The sequence below is a fragment of the Dermacentor andersoni genome, chromosome 9, assembly GCF_023375885.2.
Source record: "Dermacentor andersoni chromosome 9, qqDerAnde1_hic_scaffold, whole genome shotgun sequence".
NCBI lineage: Eukaryota > Metazoa > Arthropoda > Arachnida > Ixodida > Ixodidae > Dermacentor > Dermacentor andersoni.
In genome coordinates this window covers 56,620,188-56,639,677 of record NC_092822.1, presented here as the reverse complement: position 1 = coordinate 56,639,677, position 19,490 = coordinate 56,620,188, and the positions used below count along the sequence as shown (strand labels likewise).

General features: G+C 52.0%; 1 pseudogene; it reads right to left on the bottom strand.

The window, feature by feature from the left end:
- Positions 1-220: 220 nt before the first annotated feature.
- The window catches only part of LOC140213205 (uncharacterized), a 34,297-nt pseudogene continuing 15,027 nt past the window's right edge, over positions 221-19,490 (bottom strand).

Here is a 19,490-nt window from a genome sequence, read left to right as displayed (position 1 = left end):
GTTTCCAAGCTCGGCGCGTTGCAGCACCCCCCATCCACCCATTCCCGGCGAGCCTCCTTGCCGCTTTCCTCCCTCGCGCGCCAAATGGAGCCACCATCGTCGGCTCACCGTCGCATGGCTTCATCCGTGCAAACAGAATACGGCACGTGGGGACGATGTTGTCGCCCTTGCACTTTATGCGGAACATCGCGGTGCCGACGACGGCAGAAATGTGCATGCAGAGTCCATACAAATTCTATTCAAATTATATAGCAATGGCACCCATACGCTTGCGCGAATCAGCGTTCACGAAGTGAAAAGTCACAGTAATATTTCTTTAAATTTTGCAGTACCTGTACCAAAGCTTGATAAACGAACGACCTCGAATAGAACCCCATTCCCAACCTTGTCTAACAGCATTTGTAATAAATCCAAAAACAGCAACTCTTGTGACCTTTCGACGTAGGTTCCATCATCCTATGGAGAATCGGGAAAACTGATTTGCACAAGGCCTTCCAGAGTCTATGTTGTAAATATTGCCGGTTTGTGTGGTCCATCGTGCCATCACTTTCTCCTTTCTTCCACCAGGTCCGTTTCCCCTGTGACAGCGCCTGCAAAGTGATAATCTGATTCAGCGTTTTCTGTTATATAATGTAAAGTGGTTCGGAACGAATCATGCACACCAGCAGCCCTGATTGTGCCGTTCCTTGCGTCATGAGGCTAACACAAAGCGCATATCAAATCGAGGTGGTGGTTATGGTGTGCGTTCTAATGATCAAGAAGCTAACGCCTCCCGAGGAAAGCGCAGGCGCATCGTAATTGGTGTCGGTTGACGGAACGTTCGGACGCGTAATTACGAGGAGATATGTGCAATGCTTACCAGACCACGCAGCCAGCCGCAAAATTAAAATTAAATGCGCATTCGTATCTTCTATTAGGTCATCGGAATCGCGCATCATCGACTTACTGGTCACCCACTTACTGGCGTTTCGGAAAAATATTTCGCTTAAAGAGAATATTGTCTGGCGCTTGCCATCCGTTGGTGCAGGCACGTGTGTGGCGGCTGGGACCGGTATCATTCGCAAGGATACAGGTCGCCGCTGGCAAAATACCGGAGGTTATTCAACGCCCAGGTCTTCAAGCGTCACCTCTTGCGTCACATCCCAAAGCACCCGCTGAGGGCGCAAGACAAGGCGTCGGCGCTGCTGCTAAAGTGTCTCAGCCAGGTAAGCGAGAAAGCATCGATTTCACCTCAGCGACCACCGGAGCATAAGCGATGCAATAGTTCAGCAAAATCTTTCCCATTATAGTGAGGCATGAAGCCTCGCCAAGAAGCACTGGGAATCAGGGCATTCATTAACGTCTACACCTTGTGGCTTCTACTTAGGCGATTTAGCTCGCGTCTTCGGAGTACACCATGCTACTGGAACACTACGCCCTTACTTGTGCAACTGCAAACCCTCTTTTGCTACGAAGTGCGGAAAACAGAAGGGAAACAGTTTGTGTAATAATGGGCCGGAATTATCGTCCCTGCACCGCCGAGCTCCTTCACCATTAGTCTCACCACACGCTTTCTATTACAGCAGCTTGGTAAAACTCTTTCGAACACCAAGCAAGCAGGGGGTAGACTCGCGCGGGTGTTCGACAAGTGCGCAATCAGCGAGTGAACAAGGCGAATCACGTCATCATAACCTGCTAAATATCCGTCCTTGCGGTCTACTCGTTTGAAGTCTCCACCCATATATACGCCGCACTCTCAAGGATAAAGGCACCACAATGGAACCATACAAATGTGTGTAGCCCTTTCCGTGAATTATCTGGCAGCAATTACCTCCCGAAACAGTGAGTTGTTCCTATACTCTGCTGACACACGAGAGTCCGTACTCGAAGGTCCGGAGCGCATATTTCCAAGTGCTAGTAGGTACAGCGGGGTGTGGCACTTGCGCAGACGCTGGACGTTTGCGCGCATGCGCGGGTAAGAGTGTTTGCGCGAGGAAATGTTTGGACTTTTGCTCCTTGAATATATGGCTATGCCTGGGCACTACGGAGAAGTTTCTTAACGCGTGTTGTATGCGTTTGTCCCTAGGCGTGCCAGCAGGACTCGCGAAACTGTAGTGCTGATCTTACCGTCATAAGGTGCCGGCTGGAAGCAATTACATTTATTCAATGATGTTTTCTACAAATTGAAACAACGTGTCATTATTTCGCATTATTGGCGGCTGCTCCAGGACACCAAAGCGGCAATGGGGGTACCAAAGCTAGAAGCTGGACTGGTCCGTTAGTTGAGGCTCGCCGAGGCCTGCACGTGCCAGGGGTGCATAAGATCGGCTGTCCGCTTCGCAGACAATCAACTTTTTATGCGAACACCCTTTGGCACGCTTCAGCCTCCGTGGCCGCAACGCACGAGGCGCCCCTGCTTCCACCATTGATCCCCCCACGACCCCTTGGGTGCCCTGCAGATCCGGCGCCGCCTGCTTTATTATAACCTCAGTTCTCTCCTGAGGCAGCCCTTTGCCGGTTACATGTGCCCTCCTGGAGCAGTGCTTGTAAAAGATTCAATGTATCGTCGTGATGAAAAAGCGACCCGCGACTTATACAACACGAGTCAGAATCTTGCCCCTTCTGGCACAGCGATCACCAAATGGGGCGTCCGTGCCTACTGCCTGACCGCGCGGGCAGCTAGCGCAGGAGCGTGAACAAACTCCACTGCATTCCGCAATGCCGCATGTCTAGGGGACAAACGCATGCAACATTCGCTAAGAAACCTCCTCCATAGTGCCTAGCCAGCGCCATATTTTCAAGGCGAAAGGCGTTCAGATTTTTTCTCTCGCAACCGCTCATACTCGCGCCTGCGCAGAAACGTCGAGCGCGGCCAGAAGCGCCCCGCCCCGCTATACATACTAGCAATTGTAAACACACGTTGGGTGAGGACTGGTAGCTGACCGATTAGTGTTGAGTGCCGGACGCTGGCGTAAAAATAAGAGTTTCTCTCTCTCTTTCTCTCTCTCTCTCTCTCTGTCGCTTCAACGCGACCGAAATGCATAAAGCTTAGCGCATACGAAGCTACTGGCACGACGCGCGCTCTGCAAACATCGGAGATCGCTTTGACGGTGAGGCATATGGATGAGGCCCACATGAGCGCGACCTTTGGCCACGTCGCAGATCACTGTCAAGACTCACGCATACTCACGAGCGCCGGCAACGTGTCCCGACAGCGTCCGCCAACGACGTCTACTACGGCGTTCCCCGCGCGAATCGAGGACGCCACAGTAGACGCCGCGGAGGGAGTGTGATTGTGAAGAGGAAGAGGAGCTATTTTATGCAGCCCTTTAAGGAGGACCACTCAGAGCCTTGGGGAAGGTGACGGGGACATAAAGAAGGAAGAGAGGGTCAAGGCCATTGGAGATCCTGGTACCATTTGGTACCGCTGTGAAGCGTCTTTCTTTAGATCACTATCATCAGCGGTAGCAATGCGGTGCATGCACAATTTACACCACAGCCGCGTGTCCTCCAGGAACGTAAGAAGGTGCCTGAAGGCGGAGCCGTGGTGCAGGTCGGAAAACAGCAGCTGGGAGGCAGAGACCGCTGGGAGTCCGAGGCGTCGGAATGAGACGTGGACAGAAGCCCTCTTTTTGGAGAAGGTGGAACAGGAAAAAAGTAGATGGTTGAATGTTTCCTCCTCGGCGCATGATGAGCAGGCAGGGGATGAAGCCAGACCTTTGATGTAACTCCGGGTTGCCGTCCAGCAGCAGCCGATCTGGAGCCGCAGTAGGAGAGACCGCTGCTGCCTTGTTAGGCTGCGTTCAGTATAGAGTTTCTCACTATAACACCAAGAGGGAAATCAGGCGCCACCGTCTACGGAAGAAAAGCAAGAACACACGACAAACAGTTCCAATGCAAGCACGAATTTTGTCGTCATTTCTCCAACTTTAGCGGCCCGCTGATACTTAAGCTTCATATAATTGTACATGGCATAACAAATTCCCATAGATAAAGAAAACATGTTTGTGTAATAACAAAGCTGAAACAGCTTTTTGCCTGCTGTTTTAGTAGAAAATTAATCATTGTGACAGACGGAACGCTGCTTGCCTGCATCTCCGAGAACGAGGTCAATCCCAAGTCACAATATACCGGCATGCCCATGCAAACCACAGCGCGGCAGCGCCAGATTTCCCTCTAGGTAATATATTGAGAAACACTATGGCGTTCAGGAAGTGGCGCAGTGCTGGTCCGGGTCGAGCACCGTCAGGTGTCCCTGCAGCGTGTGCCTTGCATAGTCTAAGACCGTTACAGCGGTGCTGACTGGTACAGTGGCATGGTGTGCTGCCTTTGCCAGGATTTCAGCGTCCTCGTTGCTCGGGACCCCAACGTGAGAGGGGAGCCACCGCAGCGACAGTTTCAAGCAACCTGAAACAAGGGCGCGAAGCTTTTCCCCCAGCAGGGTTACGACGGCGGTCTCCGGTCGGTGAAGAGCAAGGAGCGCCGCTCGCGAGTGGCAGAGAATCACGACCAGAAAATCCGGGGGTCTTCCGCCAGCATGTCCGCAGCCAGATGGAGGCCAGCCACCTCAGCAGCCGTGAAGCTTGCCGCGAAAGTAAGCCGGCACACTCCTGTGCGCGAAGGGCAGGGATCACGCAGGAGGCAGTGGCAGATCCTGAGTCTGCATGGACCGAGCCGTCCGTGTTGATGTGGAGATGTTGGTCCAGTCTGTCCTTAAACAGGTACGCGGGCGCCTGGTACAGTGCGCAGGATGGGGATCGAATTTTCGTGAGGCCTTCCGGCGTAGTAGAAACTTCCAGTGGTTGATGTTTTGGAGGAGTTGTTTTGATGGCTAGCGTGGGAGGACGCCCTACAACATCCTCGTATTGCTGACACAAGCTGCCGATGTGCGAGTCAGGTCGGCCCCGCAACCTTGAAAGCAGGTGCACGCTACCCAGGGAGCGATGAAGCCTGCCAACGTGATGGAGGCCAGGCTGTAGGAACAGGATGGCCAGCGACCAAGTGTGTGCCTCGGCTAGAGTGGCAGCAATGTATGAGGTCCCTGGCACGCAAAGAATCATCCGGTTGGCTTTCCGGTGCTGAAGCTCCAGGCGCTCTCCGCGAACCCGTGGGAGGGCCACGAAAGGGAATGCATAAAGCAGCACTGACGTATTCGCGGCGACGTCTAGTTGGATACCCAATTGTGGTGTGCATCCTCTGCCGCGGAGCAGCATATGGCCAACCGCCTTTTTGACCTTCTGCACTGGAGGGATGAGGGCCTTGGCAGCCGGCGCCCACGGGAGCAGGTGATCAATCAGCAGGCCCAAGTAGGTAACAACCCACTTAACAACCCGCGCTTATCCCCACTCTGTTTGGAGCGGCGGGGGATGAGAACATCCAGGAATCCTAGCAGCCGCAGGAGGAGAACGCCCCTCCTCCCTAGCAGGACCACCCTGCCTCGCGCGCCACAGGAGAGGCCACACATCCGGGCAGCGTTCATCGCTCCCGCACGCGAGATTGAACTGCGTTCGCGGGGTCACCCTCACACGCTTTCACTTATACGGGACCTCACGGCGACGGCACAAGTGTGCCTAAAGTGGCCATATAACTTCTATCGCTACAAAATTTCTCCTAACCGAAGCACCTGAATTTAGGTGTTTCTTTGTTTATGAACTATGCAATTATCTCTTTTTTAACTTTGTTAAAAAAGAGTTAATTGTAGGTGCGAGATAATGTTGTAGGTGCGAGTGGACGCGCCCGAGGGTGGCCGAGGGTGGCCGAGGGTGGTGGCTTCACCTCGCACCCGCAAGGGAGAAAGGCGGGAAGACAGCACGCCGTCTTCCACCACGTACAAGGCACCGAAGAAGGGGAGGGGGGTTTCTCGCCGGCGGCGGCTGCGTATGCCTTACCTGAGCAGGGCCGTGCGGGTTTTATCTCGAAATTGATCTGCGATGAGTACAAAGTCTAGGTGCACCGAGGGCTCATAGCTTTGTGTGCACTGTGTCCTCGCCGCTTAGTTCATGTTAAAGCCTGAAGCAGCACGATGGTCACTTCACTCACTGCTGCGATTGCGCTTCCTCATGCCAACGTTTTGACTGCGAGTGTCCACGCTAATCAAGTGAGATGTGTTTCTGCTTGCCGGTGCGCGCGTGGCACCATGCTTGTTAATTGAGTTCGTAAGCGAATATTTACGAGTTCATACGGCCGACAAAACTATTATGTTCACTTCGTATAGAACTTAGTCCACTAATTTGCTATCGCAATCCATGCTCCGTCTTTCGGGCGAAGCTGTGGCATTTTTAGACTCCACTATATCCGTCACAACGAGACGTATCAGGCAACTGGCATGGTCACACGTGTAGAGCATGCGTTCGTCATATTCAAGAAATGCAGCAACCTATACAATGTGGCACGAAATTTCACTGCTCACTTTTCGTTTCATGGTGAGGGCGACAGGTGTAAGAAATGTGAAGTGGCGATACATTGTTCCCAATTCAATTGCTTTTTAGCTTAGAAAATATGCGCTAGTGAATAAATGTAGCGTGTGCCGAATTCACGCCGTCTAATGTCGGCCGTTGGATGCGTTGATGTCAACAGTGCTATCGAACTCAGAACCATGGCTACGGATTGCTAAGTGAGGTGCTTGCGAAGCACATGTGATTAAATATTGTATCCTTTCTCTCATTTTGGGTTGCAGAGAGGCAGAGATAACTCGTGGACTCTCCAGAAATTTCTGCTGGAACTAGGCCTTTCCTGGCCGCACAAGTCACCAGCGTCGAGACCTCAGCTGCTCGGAACGTTCGTGAAGTCGTCTTTACACTTCGGTATGCCCATATTCTGGGCCTTTTTCGTGGGTCGCCATCCATCGCACCCAAACCGGAATATTATTTACACAACTTTGGATGACCGCAACATCGAGTGGATAGTGCACTTTGACTGGCTCATACGCTCAGGGAAGCAAGCCACCTACCTGCGACGCTGCGCAGAGATTGTGGGCGGTACGGGACAGTCTTATTCAAGTATGATCCACACCGTAACAACCACGCACTTTTACATCAGCCAACAGATAAACTACTTCTGGAACCCAGTCGCCGTTCCCGCGTATGTTGACCTCAGCGATCCCGAGCTTCGGTAAGCCGTCAACGGCCACCTTGGAGACGACTCGCAGCTCTGGCCCGAAGACGAGATTGTGAACCTGCAACCAAAGCTATTCGCTGAGCTGAACGCAACCCACTTTAGCCGCAACAATTTCACTGAGAACTTCAAGCTCTACCTCGGTGCTTACACTGTTTGGTTGCTTTTGCCGTACGTCTCGAACTACCTCACAACACGCATGCTGGAGGACAACGGTCTTGCGTCCTTCGAGCGAAGCTTCCGGCATCACAAGTGCATGCAGGCGCTTGAGGTCACCTTACCGCTCGCCAAGTGGAAGGTTGAATACGATGGCCCCGGTGACAAGACTTATACGTGGCAAATGCTTCGCCTCACCACACTGTCCGTCAATCAATTGGGCACGGTATATGGCGAAGCTTTCAGGAACCTCTTCTCAGCAATCGGGTCTCGCTTAGCAGTGAATGCGTGGAATATGACTCTGACGTGGGACACTTTGGACCGCGCCTACGCCTACGTGCCCTTTCACACTAAAGCAGGGTTCTTCGACCTTTACATACGTATATGCATGGCAGGTATTCGCATATTGAAGAAGTCGTTGCAGCAGCCCAGGCTGACAGTCATTCACACGCCAGGCATCGCTACATCTCGCCTTTACCGGATACTCGTGGCCAGAGAAGTCGTGATAGAGAACTTCCTGAGGACGCCACCGCTCTTCGATCTGAGGCACCCATTGCCTGTCCTTGCCGCCTTCGTAGCCACCCTCATCTGCAAGGAGGTCGCCATTCTGGGACGATTTATTCTTTTCTACGACGACAACTTCAAGGTGAGTGAGTAAGTGAGGCCGATCACACTACGCGTGATCGTAACAATGAGCATAGCGTCATTCCTGGTCACCGAGTTACTTGCGCAAACCAGATGGACGTGCGCCATCCGATTTCAAACAAGTTGGCGGGCTAGTTGATTTGAAACCATGATAGAGTGTGTACGTGCGATTGAACGTGGACGTGCGCTTTCTCGGTGTATGTGTTTATTTCTACGCCCTCGTTCAGTCGCGCACAAACTCTACCATGCGAGTTCTTCTGGCACTGCTTGTGTTGTAAGCGAATGTTGCGAATAGAAGGACGGCATCTCATGTCTTCTGTTTGGCGTGGACATACATTGCAGACACATCTGCCAGGGTCTCGTTTTGACGTTCCGTAAGACGCATCATTTGCGCATGCGCGCGCTAGGAGAAAGGGGCGGCCAGGGCCGGTATTGCGGGTCTCCGCTTTTACTGCGGCCGCGGCTGTGAATGGCATCGTTAAGCGCGGATGAGCGTGTTCTATCTTGGAGGTAATCGCGGCGAGTGCGAAGTCTAGCGGGCGCTGGATCGCTGATGGCTTTGCATGCGCTGTGTTCAAGTGCACGTGGTTTACCCTGAAGGAAGAACCAGGAAGATGCGAATACGCTCGCCGCTGTTGCCACTCCCCCTCACGCCAGCGTTCTGACAGCGAGTGCCCACGGTGGATTGAGTGAGATTTGTTCTGATTTGTATGGGCGTGTGTGACACCGTACTCGGTAATTCATTTAGTAAGCGAATGTTGACAGCAGTTTTCAAAGCTAATAAAACGACTAACCTTAATGCATATAGTTCTTTAATAATTTTTCATCGGAATGAATGCTTCGACTTTCGGGAGAAACTGCAACCTTTTTTGACACGACTAGTAATTTGCAATTTCAATGGTAATACTGAAAGAAAGTAGCCTAGACTTTTCTGCTACTCGTAGCGGTACCGTTTGTACGGTATACGCCCTCATTTATGTAGGCCTCAGAAACTTTGTAAAGTACGATTTGCGCACAAACTCTAGAAACCATAGCATCGGTTTGTAATCTGAATAAACGAGAAAGCATATATCTCTTATGAGAAAACTACAACACGAAGCCTTTCAGCTGCCTATAGCTATGGGCTCTCCGCCGAGCCTACGTGCGTTATTTAACTAATTTAATTTCTCAAAGCGAAATGAGTCAGAGTATTTGTAAAATATAACTTAAACACAACCTACAGACATAATAGCATCGAATTGTCATTCGAATATGAGAAAACAAACGTGAATAGAAATTCAGGGACGATTACGAGAATCCCTAATGCGAAATACGAGCGCCACTCTGTACGCGTTCTCATTTCGCAATATATTGAGGCAAAGAAATTTAGAGAGACATGTTACAGGGTCGGCAATTGAGGAAAATCTGATCTGCGGGTCAAACGCGTCGGCTTCTACACATGACTTGTTGAAGGTTCCAGTGTAATTGCTGGTGCCGCTTGGCTTCCAGGAAGTAGTACGAGATTCGCGTCCTGCATAGAATGCGATAACAAAACAGTCGCAAGCGACGACAATTAAGATAAATAAATTATAGGGTTTCAAGCGCCAAATGAATTATCTGATTATGAGGAACGCCGTACTGAGGGACTCTGGAAATTTGGACCACCTAAGGTTCTTCACCGCGCACCTACATCTAAGTACACGGGTGTTTTCGCATTTTATCTGCACTGAAACGCGGCCGCCCTAGCCGGGATTCGGTTCCGCGAACTCGTGGTTAACCAACACCATAACCGCTAAGCAACCACGGGGGGTAACGATGAGAATCGAAGTAAGCGCTAAAGCGACTAAACCAAGCAAACGAAACAAGCGGGAGCGAGAACTAACGCGAGCAAACGATAGTACGAAACGAGCGGTCCGGCTGAGGCCAGATACGAGTACGCATCGAGTGGTCAGGCAGCTCCTCACGAAACCAGCTTACCAGGCGAGTGTCGTTGAAGAGCGCCGCTCTTATCAGTCTCCGCCGTTCGCGCTTCACGTCTTTCTACTGCCGCTCCGCGTTCGCTCCTTCACCATTCGCCGTTGAGCACGTTCACTCGGTTATGCCGCCATTGCTGCCGACGCAAGCCGCAGGAACGGGTCATTAAGAGCTGGGCTCTCAACCCATTATTCTATTACGGGGAAACTCAAACACGAACCTCTTATCCAGCCGTGGCGTTTAGGGTGATCACGCTATGAAAGTACCGTGTCAACTAGAGGGCAGCAGCTTCGCTGTAAAAAAATGCAGCAGATCCAACGAGTAGAATGTACAGAAGAGAAGCTTTGTGTGAGTGCATAAAGAGTCGAAACACAAGTGCGCGCATGCATGCACGCACGCACGCACGCGCGCGCACACACACACACGCACACACGCACGCACACACACACATACACGTAGCGCAATTCGAATCTATTCTACTCCGGAATAATTTCCACCCCCTGGGCTTCTTTATTGTGCGCCTAAATGTAAGTACACGGGTGTTTTCTCATTTCGCCCCCACCGTAATGCGGCCGCCGTGGCCGGGACTCGATCCCGCAACGTCGTGCTGAGCCGCCCAACACCATAACCACTGAGCAACCACGGCGGATTTTTCACCTATCCTGAAGGGCTGATTTCAGAAATGGAACAGAAAAAAATTGGAATTGCTTTACGGCATAGCGCACTTATAGGTTGACCATAAGAAGCACGAAAGCGTGCGTCGTGGGTGTCATTGAACAGAATATTGAATGATGACCTAACATTTGATGTCAGTGTCCTGAAGCGAGAACCACAGCTCTGTGCTTCTTGAAACTATACGGGATATCTTCTTTTTCTTTCGGCTTTCAGTCTTTGATGGGGCGGCGCAGCGCGATATATTTTGCAAGACGTTATAGTGCAACACTACAAGACGTCGTCAACGGCTTTCTACTTCCCGTCTTCGGGTTATAGCATTCTAGTATAACGTCAACACTATTGTGAGTCTACGTGGAGCTGCGCCTCAAAAGAGGGCCTTTTTCAAATGTCCTAATGGATCTTACTCTCGTCCAAACTGGAACATACGTATAGGCAAAAAAATAAAGGAGACTCATGGGGTACACTTGTTCTGACGCCCGCAGTACGACCAGGCGAACCCGATGTTCCGCCAGCTCCAACTGCTGGTCACGGACTTGTGGCACTACGACGCGCTGCTCAAGAGAAATGTGTTTCGCGCTTACGACTTGCCGCGCGAGTTGCGAGAGCTCAGCGCTGCCAGCTTCGCAGCGCTCTTCGCCAGCAACATCCCGCGTCTGCCTGAGGCACAGACGTTCGCAAGGGTGGCAAAAGAGGCGACGGCCGCGGACAGACGGCCAACCTTCCGCGACATCCCTGAGGACCAGCTGTACTTCCTGGTCCGGTGTTTTTCGGAGTGTGGTGGTGGCCAAAAAGTTCAGGTGCGTTCAGAAGCTTAGCTCTACGGTATCTGCCCAGAGTCGTTGGAACATATAGATGGGAGCCCAGCTTGGGTTAAGGAGCTGCCGTTGCAAAGGTGTCGACCTTTTTTTATTGCTTCAAACTGACGCTACTTCTAAACTTCTGGTCTAACGTGCTAAAGAAAGGGTCCGGATAACCTGCCGCCTCAGACACAAACCGGCATTCGGCGGTCTTACAACACTACATTAAGCAGTACGCTTAGGCTGCAGCATTGAGTCCGCAGAAAAGAGGACCAGATTGTGAGGACCTCAGTGAAGACAGTTTTTTATGTTGTATCTCACTATCTCGCCGTTTTTGGTGGGTCAACGACAAGTACCGTTATCTGTAGTCACTAATGGGAAGTAGCGGAGGCTTCGTTTGGTGGCCGCGAGCGAGGATCACTACACCGATGAATCAGACAAGTGCGTCGAGTGTCTGCTCGTCGCGCACGTGCGACTTGTTCTACGAGCTTCGCTTTTAACCGCGCTCTTTTCACCACTGATGCGTTACCTGGAGCAAGAGGTGCGAATGAGCTTCACAATTTTATTTATGCGACAGCGTCAAACGGCCCATTGAGCAAGAAAGCCTGTGTGTGTAGTTTGTAGCAACTAAACGGCGCCTAAAGTATACGACTGGCTGCGACGCCATGCCACGAGCGAGCCTTGACGTAGTAAACCGGGCGAAAGGAAACACGTGCTGCCAGGTAAGAGCGACAGGCGTTGCGTTAGGGGAGAGTGCATCTCCGAAACGCCACGTCACTTTCACTCTCGCTTTTAGGATGCCCGCCGGCCATGCCCGAGCCAGCGCCGCATGGCTGCTACTTCTTACTTGCTCCGGCGGCACGTACCGCTATGTATATTACATCACTCACTCAGCAAAACTCGAAGGACCGCTCAGTGGCGTTCAGCTAGATTTCAATCCTTCCGTATTCAGAACTTATATCTTAGGTGTCCTCAGATATTTTTTACGCTATGGCTTTGGATGTGGTCTTGGTGACCACCGCTGTGTGTAATCTGGGCACGTACTCTGGCACGATCACTTTCGGTGATACTGTCGCATGCGCCCTCAGGTGCAGGCTGGTTGGGTGGTTGAGCACTACATCACGTGAAGGCGATAGTATCGCCGAAACTGACTCTCCGAGAACACGTCCGCTAATTGGGCAAGCCCGACGTTACCATCGTCCACTAAGGACACACGTCTATGGCCACTTGCCTCATTAGCCGGTGTCTCGTGCAGCAACGATTCGTGCATAGCATTACGTGGATGTCTTTAGTTGAGCCCGCATATTTTATAATTTGTTGCGATAACAATTATATGGACACTCTTAGCGAATTTTCACCGTCGTAATCACGGGTGGCGTCAGCGTAGATTTGGTGGCCCGTATGAATTCGATCGATATGCTGGTTAGGTGCTATTATATTGAAAATGAAAAACTGCTCTTGCGAAGACTTATGGTCTTTACCCATTTATTTATCAAAATTTTGGCTATTGATGAGCGTCATGAACAGCATTAAAACATTTATTTCGCAGCATATGCTTTTTATTGTCAGTTGATAAAAACTGCCTATGGTAAAGAAGTCCGACACGGCTGTGGACGACACGAAGGGCGTCCACAGCCGTCTAGCCCGAGCCCCACTTCAGTAGCGCTGGCGATCCGGCTGCGGAGCTCGGCACAGCGCACTTCTTCCTTACAACTTCTCCCCTCGCTTAAGACGGAGCCGCACAGGAGGCCTAAGGCGTCGTGAGGACGAAGGGCTCGTGATACGGCTTGAGCCGATCTACGTGCACAATGTCGCGGCCTCGGCGACGCAGGCCCGTAGGAGGCGTCAGAGGTTCGATAACGTAGTTCACCGGAGAAGTTTGGCGTAGAACCCGGTAAGGTCCATGGTATCGGGATACAAACTTGGAGGAAACACCTTGTGTCGAAGTAGGAGGCACCCACAACCAAACAAGAGCGTCAGGCGAAAACTGGTAGTGGGGGCGCCCGTCGTCATGACGAAATTTCTGTAGCGCTTGTTCTTGCGTTGTAAGGGAGCGAGCTAGTTGCCGACATTCTTCTGCATACCGGGCGGCTTCGGAAACCGGTGTACCCTCTGATAAGTCGGGACGCTAAGGGAGAATAGTGTCAATGGGAAATGATGGTTGGCGGCCATATAGAAGGAAGAAGGGAGAAAAGCCCGTCGTTGACTGGGGTGCCGTGTTGTAGGGGTACGTGACATACGGAAGGATGAGGTCGCAGTTGGTGTGGTTGGAGGCGACATACATCGAAAGCATGTCGCCAAGAGTTAGGTTAAAGCGCTCTGTCAATCCGTTTGTTTGCGGGCGATATGCCGTGGTACAGCGATGAATAATGCGGCATTCAGCGAGAAGTTCTTGAATGACATCGGCAAGAAAGACGCGGCCACGGTCACTCAGGAGTTCGCGGGGAGCGCCGTGACGTAGAACGAAGCGTTAAAGGAGGAAAGAGGCAATGTCATGAGCCGTCGCGGCTGGCAGAGCGGCCGTTTCTGCATACCTCGTGAGGTGGTCTACAGCTACAATGACCCAGCGATTGCCAGCAGCTGTGTATGGCAGAGGCCCGTAGAGGTCTCTCCCAACCCGGTCAAAGGGTCGCGAAGGGCACGGCAAAGGTTGCATTGGTCCAGAAGGGCGGCAAGGATCAGGCTTCTGGCATTGACATTCTGTGCAAGAGCGAATGTACCTTAGCACAAATGTGTACATACCACGCCAATAAAACCTATGACGTAGTCTGGTGTAGGTCTTGAAGAGACCAGCGTGTACGCACTGAGGGTCGGCGTGGAAAGTGGCGCACACATCAGTGCGGAGCTGCCGAGGTATTACAAGCAGCCATTTGCGGCCGTCGGAACTGTAGTTACGGCAATAGACAATTCCGTCGCGGATGGCGAAGTGCGAAGCTTGTCGGCGTAAAGCTCGGGATGGTGGGCGTGTAGGTGAATTAGAGATGTAATCTATCAAAGATGAAATCCAGGAGTCCTTGCGCTGCTCCAAAGCCATGTCGACCGAAGCGAATGGGAGAAGTGGGTCGCCTAGGACGGACACACTGACAATGTCGGCGTGGACAGGCGAGCGCGAAAGAGCATCGGCATCGGCGTGCTTCTTGCCTGAGCGGTAGACAACCCGGATATCGTACTCTTCGAGCCTCAGTGCCCACCGGGCTAGGCGGCCGCAGGGATCCTTGAGAGACGACAACCAGCAAAGTGCGTGGTGTTCCGTAACGACATCGAAGGACCGGCCGTACAAGTATGGGCGAAATTTTGTGATGGCCCAGATGATCACGAGACATTCTTTTTCCGCGACGGAATAGTTGGCTTCAGCTTTTGGCAGAGTGCGGCTCGTGTAAGCAACCACATATTCTTGGCAGCCGGGCTTTCGTTGGGCGAGCACAGCGCCAAGACCAACACCGCTAGCATCCGTATCGGATTTCCGTGGGAGCAGTTGGATCGAAATGGCGTAGTATCGGTGGTGTTGTGAGCAGGCGATGTAGCGTCGCAAAGGCATCATCGCAAGCCGCGGACCATGAGGAAAGATTCGGGTCTCCTCGAAGAAGCTCTGTCACTGGTGCCATAATCGAAGTGAAATTTCGAATAAAGCGGCGGAAGTACAAGCAGAGGCCAATAAAACTGCGCAAGTCTTTTAGTGAGGTTGGTCTCGAGAATTCTGTAACAGCATGGAGCTTAGCGGCATCAGGGAGAACGCCGTCCTTCGACACGACATGTCCGAGAATTGTCAGCTTGCGGGCGCCAAAGTTACATTTTTTCAGGTTTAGTTGGAGGCCAGCGTCACTGAGACAGCGTGAAACCTGCTCCAAGCTATGAAAGTGAGTAGGACAATCTGGTGCGAACACTACTACATCATCCAAATAACACAAGCACGTGTTCCATTTGAGGCCCAGGAGAATATAGTGTCCATCATCCGCTCAAGAGTGACGGGCGCGTTGCAAAGTCCGAATGGCATCACACGAAATTCGTATAGGCCATCTGGTACGATGAAAGCAGTTTTAGGCTTATCGTCTGCAGCCATAGGCACCTGCCAATAACCAGAGCGCAGATCGAGGGAGGAAAACAACTCTGCGCCTTGTAAGCTGTCTAGGGCGTCGTCGATCCGCGGCAATGGATAAACATCCTTTCGGGTTATTTTGTTCAGGCGACGGTAATCCACACAAAAGCGGATCGAGCCATCTTTCTTTTTAACTAAAACTACTGGCGATGCCCATGGGCTGTCGGATGGTTCAATGACACCACGCTTTAGCATGTCACGTACATGCTCATCAATGACGCGCCGTTCGGTCGACGATACGCGGTATGGTCGCTGACGTAGCGGGGAGTGAGAACCGGTGTCAATTCGGTGACATACAGTCGTCGTTCGGCCCAGAGAAGTGGTATGGCTGTCAAAAGCTGGGCGAAATTTCTCGAGGAGACGAAGAAGGTCATGGCGTTGCTTGGGGTTTAAGGCATTGTCGATGATATGGTTGAAAACGTCTTCAGGCGATGTGGCAGTCACGGGACTACAGTAGAGGGTGGTGACCTCTGACGATACAATAGGAAGTTGGAACGTGGTAATGGTGTCGTAAGGTTCCACAGTGCCCAAAGATTCACCGCGAAGCAACGTAATCGGGAATGGGAAGTAATTGTATACAGGAAGGTGAGTCGCGCCAGCTTGAAGGCCAAGCAGCGCAGTTGGGAGGGGTGAGAGGTGGCGATGAACGAAAGCAGTCGAAGGTGTGAAGAGTACGGTAGCGTCGGAGGCAACAGAACAGGATACAGGTGCCAGAACGGATGCGTGTGGAGGTACTTGGATGTCGTCAGTGAGGGACAACTTGGTGCTGGAGAGCGAAACGTCATCAGATATGGCTTTGCCAAGCGAAGAGAAGGCGACTTCTTCACAGGAGCAATCAATGACAGCTTGGTGACGGGAGAGAAAATCCCAACCTAAAATAATATCGTGGGAACAGTGGGGAAGAACGACGAACTCGACTGCGTAGAGCCTCCTTGAATTTCAAGTCTGGCGGTGCACGAAGCCACCGGCTGGACGTGCTGTGTTGTGGCCGCGCGGAGTAAAGGACCGAAGAAAGGCGTCGCGACTTTTCGTATTGAGCGGCAAAGTTTTTCGGCAATATGGCGGCACCTGTGTCAATGAGGGCAAGCACAGAGACACCTTCAACAGCGACATCAATAACGTTAGGCGGCGAAAGAAGAGGGCTTCAGCGTTGCGGCGATGACGCAGTTCTTGCCTCAGGAACTGCGCCACTAGTTTTCCGTGTCTGCAGAAGAGGGACGTCGACGCATCGGGGAAGGCGAGCGCGACGAGGAGAAGGAGAACGGCGGTCAGAAACTTGACGTAGGCTTGGGCGGGGAAGGGGTAAATCGCGGTCAGGAGCGTAAGGCAACGGTTGGTCGTACGCGGCTGTCCGTGGGTCGTCACGTGGTTTAAGTGGACGGCGGCGGCACAGGCGTGCAACGTGACCGGGAATACCACACGAATAGCAGATGGGCCGATTGTCCGTTGTACGCCAGGGATGAATTACTCGATGGACTGGAGGTCGTGGCGGCGTGGGGGTAAAAACAGGGCTAGGCATAGGAGGCGGAGCCCGGAAGGTCGGTGGTCGTGGTCGTGCGACGGCGTAAGTCATTGGGGCGGTGAGTTGAGGCGCCCGTTCCAGAGGAATGACCTCGGACACTTGTTCTTCTATAACGTATCGTAGGGTCGGCCTAAAGGACGAACTTGACTCCGGTGGGTTGGAGATGAGGGAGTGCTGGCGAGCAACTTCTTCCCGGACGAAAGCCTTGATTTTCGAGAATAGGGTGGCATCTGGAAAAGGAGAGGTCTAGCCGGACAACGATTCCTGATGGGGAACAGGACGGCGGGTGAGGAGGCGTTGACGGCAGAGCTCGTCATAGCTTTGGCACAGATCAATAACTTGGGCAACACTAGAGGGGCTGTTTGAAATGAGCATCTGAAACGCGTCCTCGTCGATACCCTTCATGATATGCTTGATTTTATTGCCCTCAGTCATGGATGCATCGACGCGTTTACAGAGATCGATGACATCTTCGATGTAGCTGGTAAAGTTCTCACCAGGCTGCTGAGAGCGCGACTGCAGACGCTGTTCGGCACGAAGCTTTTGAACAGCAGGGCGGCCGAAGACCTCGCTGAACTTTGTCTTGAACACCGTCCAGCTTGGGACTTCGCTTTCGTGGTTCCGAAACCAAAAGTGGGCAATTCCGGTGAGGTAGAAAGGGACGGTGGTCAATTTCGTGATGTCATCCCATTTGTTGTTCCGACTGAGGCGTTCGTATGATGAGAGCCAGTCATCAACTTCGTGGTCGTCAGTGCCGCTGAAGATTGGAGGGTCCCGCTGGCGGAACGCGCCGGGGCATACGGTAGACTGGTGAGCAGGTGGTGGTAAGCTCGTGGCGCTTTCGGTGGTCATGATGGCAGGGAGAGTCCGGCTGCGCAATTCCAGGATTGCAGGAGACCCAGCAAACCTCCACCAATTATGGCAAAGAAGTCCGACACTGCTATGGATGACACGAAGGAAGCGGCCAAGAAGACGCAACAGCGTAGGCTCAGCCAGTCACACCAGGAACAGCGTTTAGCCCGAGCCCCACTTCAGTAGTGCTGGCGATCCAGCTGCGGAGCTCGGCACGGCGCACTTCTTCCTTACATGCCAAATAATAATGACATCAAAATCGGAAAGTGGTGTGCGATTCCGCTGGTACTGTCACCAGTGTTCGTTACAGATTTAACATTTCCCTGGTCGCAGAGTAGTGCCGACGCTTTGCCGTAAGTCACCTCTAGGGCAATGTCGCGGTTCGGCGCCTGCAACGCCGCTGGCGGTGCTCATGGCGCTAGCGTTCTAAGACGCCTGTTAGCTGCCAGGACATATCCACTAAACAGTCGTTGTTTCGTGCGCTGCTTCTAGCCACGTCGCGACCCCATATGTGTAGTTACAACACCGTCCTAAGAGCACAAGCGCAGTGCTATACCTTGCTATCCCTGTCAGTCTTTCGCCCTATGGCCGAAACGGCCAACTTCTTAATGCATGAGCATTAATAGTGTGAAAGGGGGCAAACGATGTATCTGTGTTAAGTGTGGAAAGACAGTCGAGTGGCTGGGCGTTCGCAAATGGTCTGTTTGTTATTGGTGCATGTCAGCACAATTTGAGCATTTTGAGCATGTCTGTACCTTTTAGTCTATGAAAATGGTGTTTGTGAGGTTCTGTTAGGAGTGTACCGATTTGTGCTTTCCTCATGACTGTGCTTTCCCTATAACGTGAATCCATACCAATCTGTTCTTATTCCACTCCCCTGACGTCAAATGTATGTAATCACCAACGCAAGCGGCGGGCGGTAACGCGCAGCGTTGTTTGAAACGGCCAATCAGACGCGCTTTCTGCTTGTAGGATGTCACTTTCTTTTGCTTTCAAATCGAATAACATTGGCTACATTGAGCAAATGTTCTTACGTAATTGGCTGAAAAGAGGCGAGGGGCACGCATAACTGGAGAGGGTTTTGATAGGGCTGAGGCAGCGCAGTGAAGGTAGATAGCTGGATGAGCAGGGTGGTGTCGGCGTCTGTGACTGGTACGCTTCCCGTTACTTAGCCTGCCGTGGCTGTTCGAAAATCGCGACGGGGTGCAACGGAAGGTTAAAAATACCTTGAAAAGTCTTTAACCCGTGCACGCCACTTTGAGGTGGTGAATTTTTGTCGTTTCGTGACGTCGCATGACAGACAGGTAAAGTGGGCGTAGCCCGAAAACGTTTGACCAATAGCAATTGGTCAAACAACGCCTTTTTCGCTAATGGCAAAAAAACGTGTCGAATCAGGAATAATTACTTTTCTTTCCTGTGGTTTCATCATCATCATCATCAACCTGGTTACGCCCACTGCAGGGCAAAGGCCTCTCCCATACTTCTCCAACTACCCCGGTCATGTACCAATTGTAGTCATGTTGTCCCTGCAAACTTCTTAATCTCATCAGCCCACATAACTTTCCGCCGCCCCCTGCTACGCTTCCCTTCCCTTGGAATCCAGTGCGTAACCCTTAATGACCATCCGTTATCTGCCCTCCTTATTACATGTCCTGCCGATGCCCATTCCTTTGTTTATTTCAGCTAAGGTGTTATTAACTCG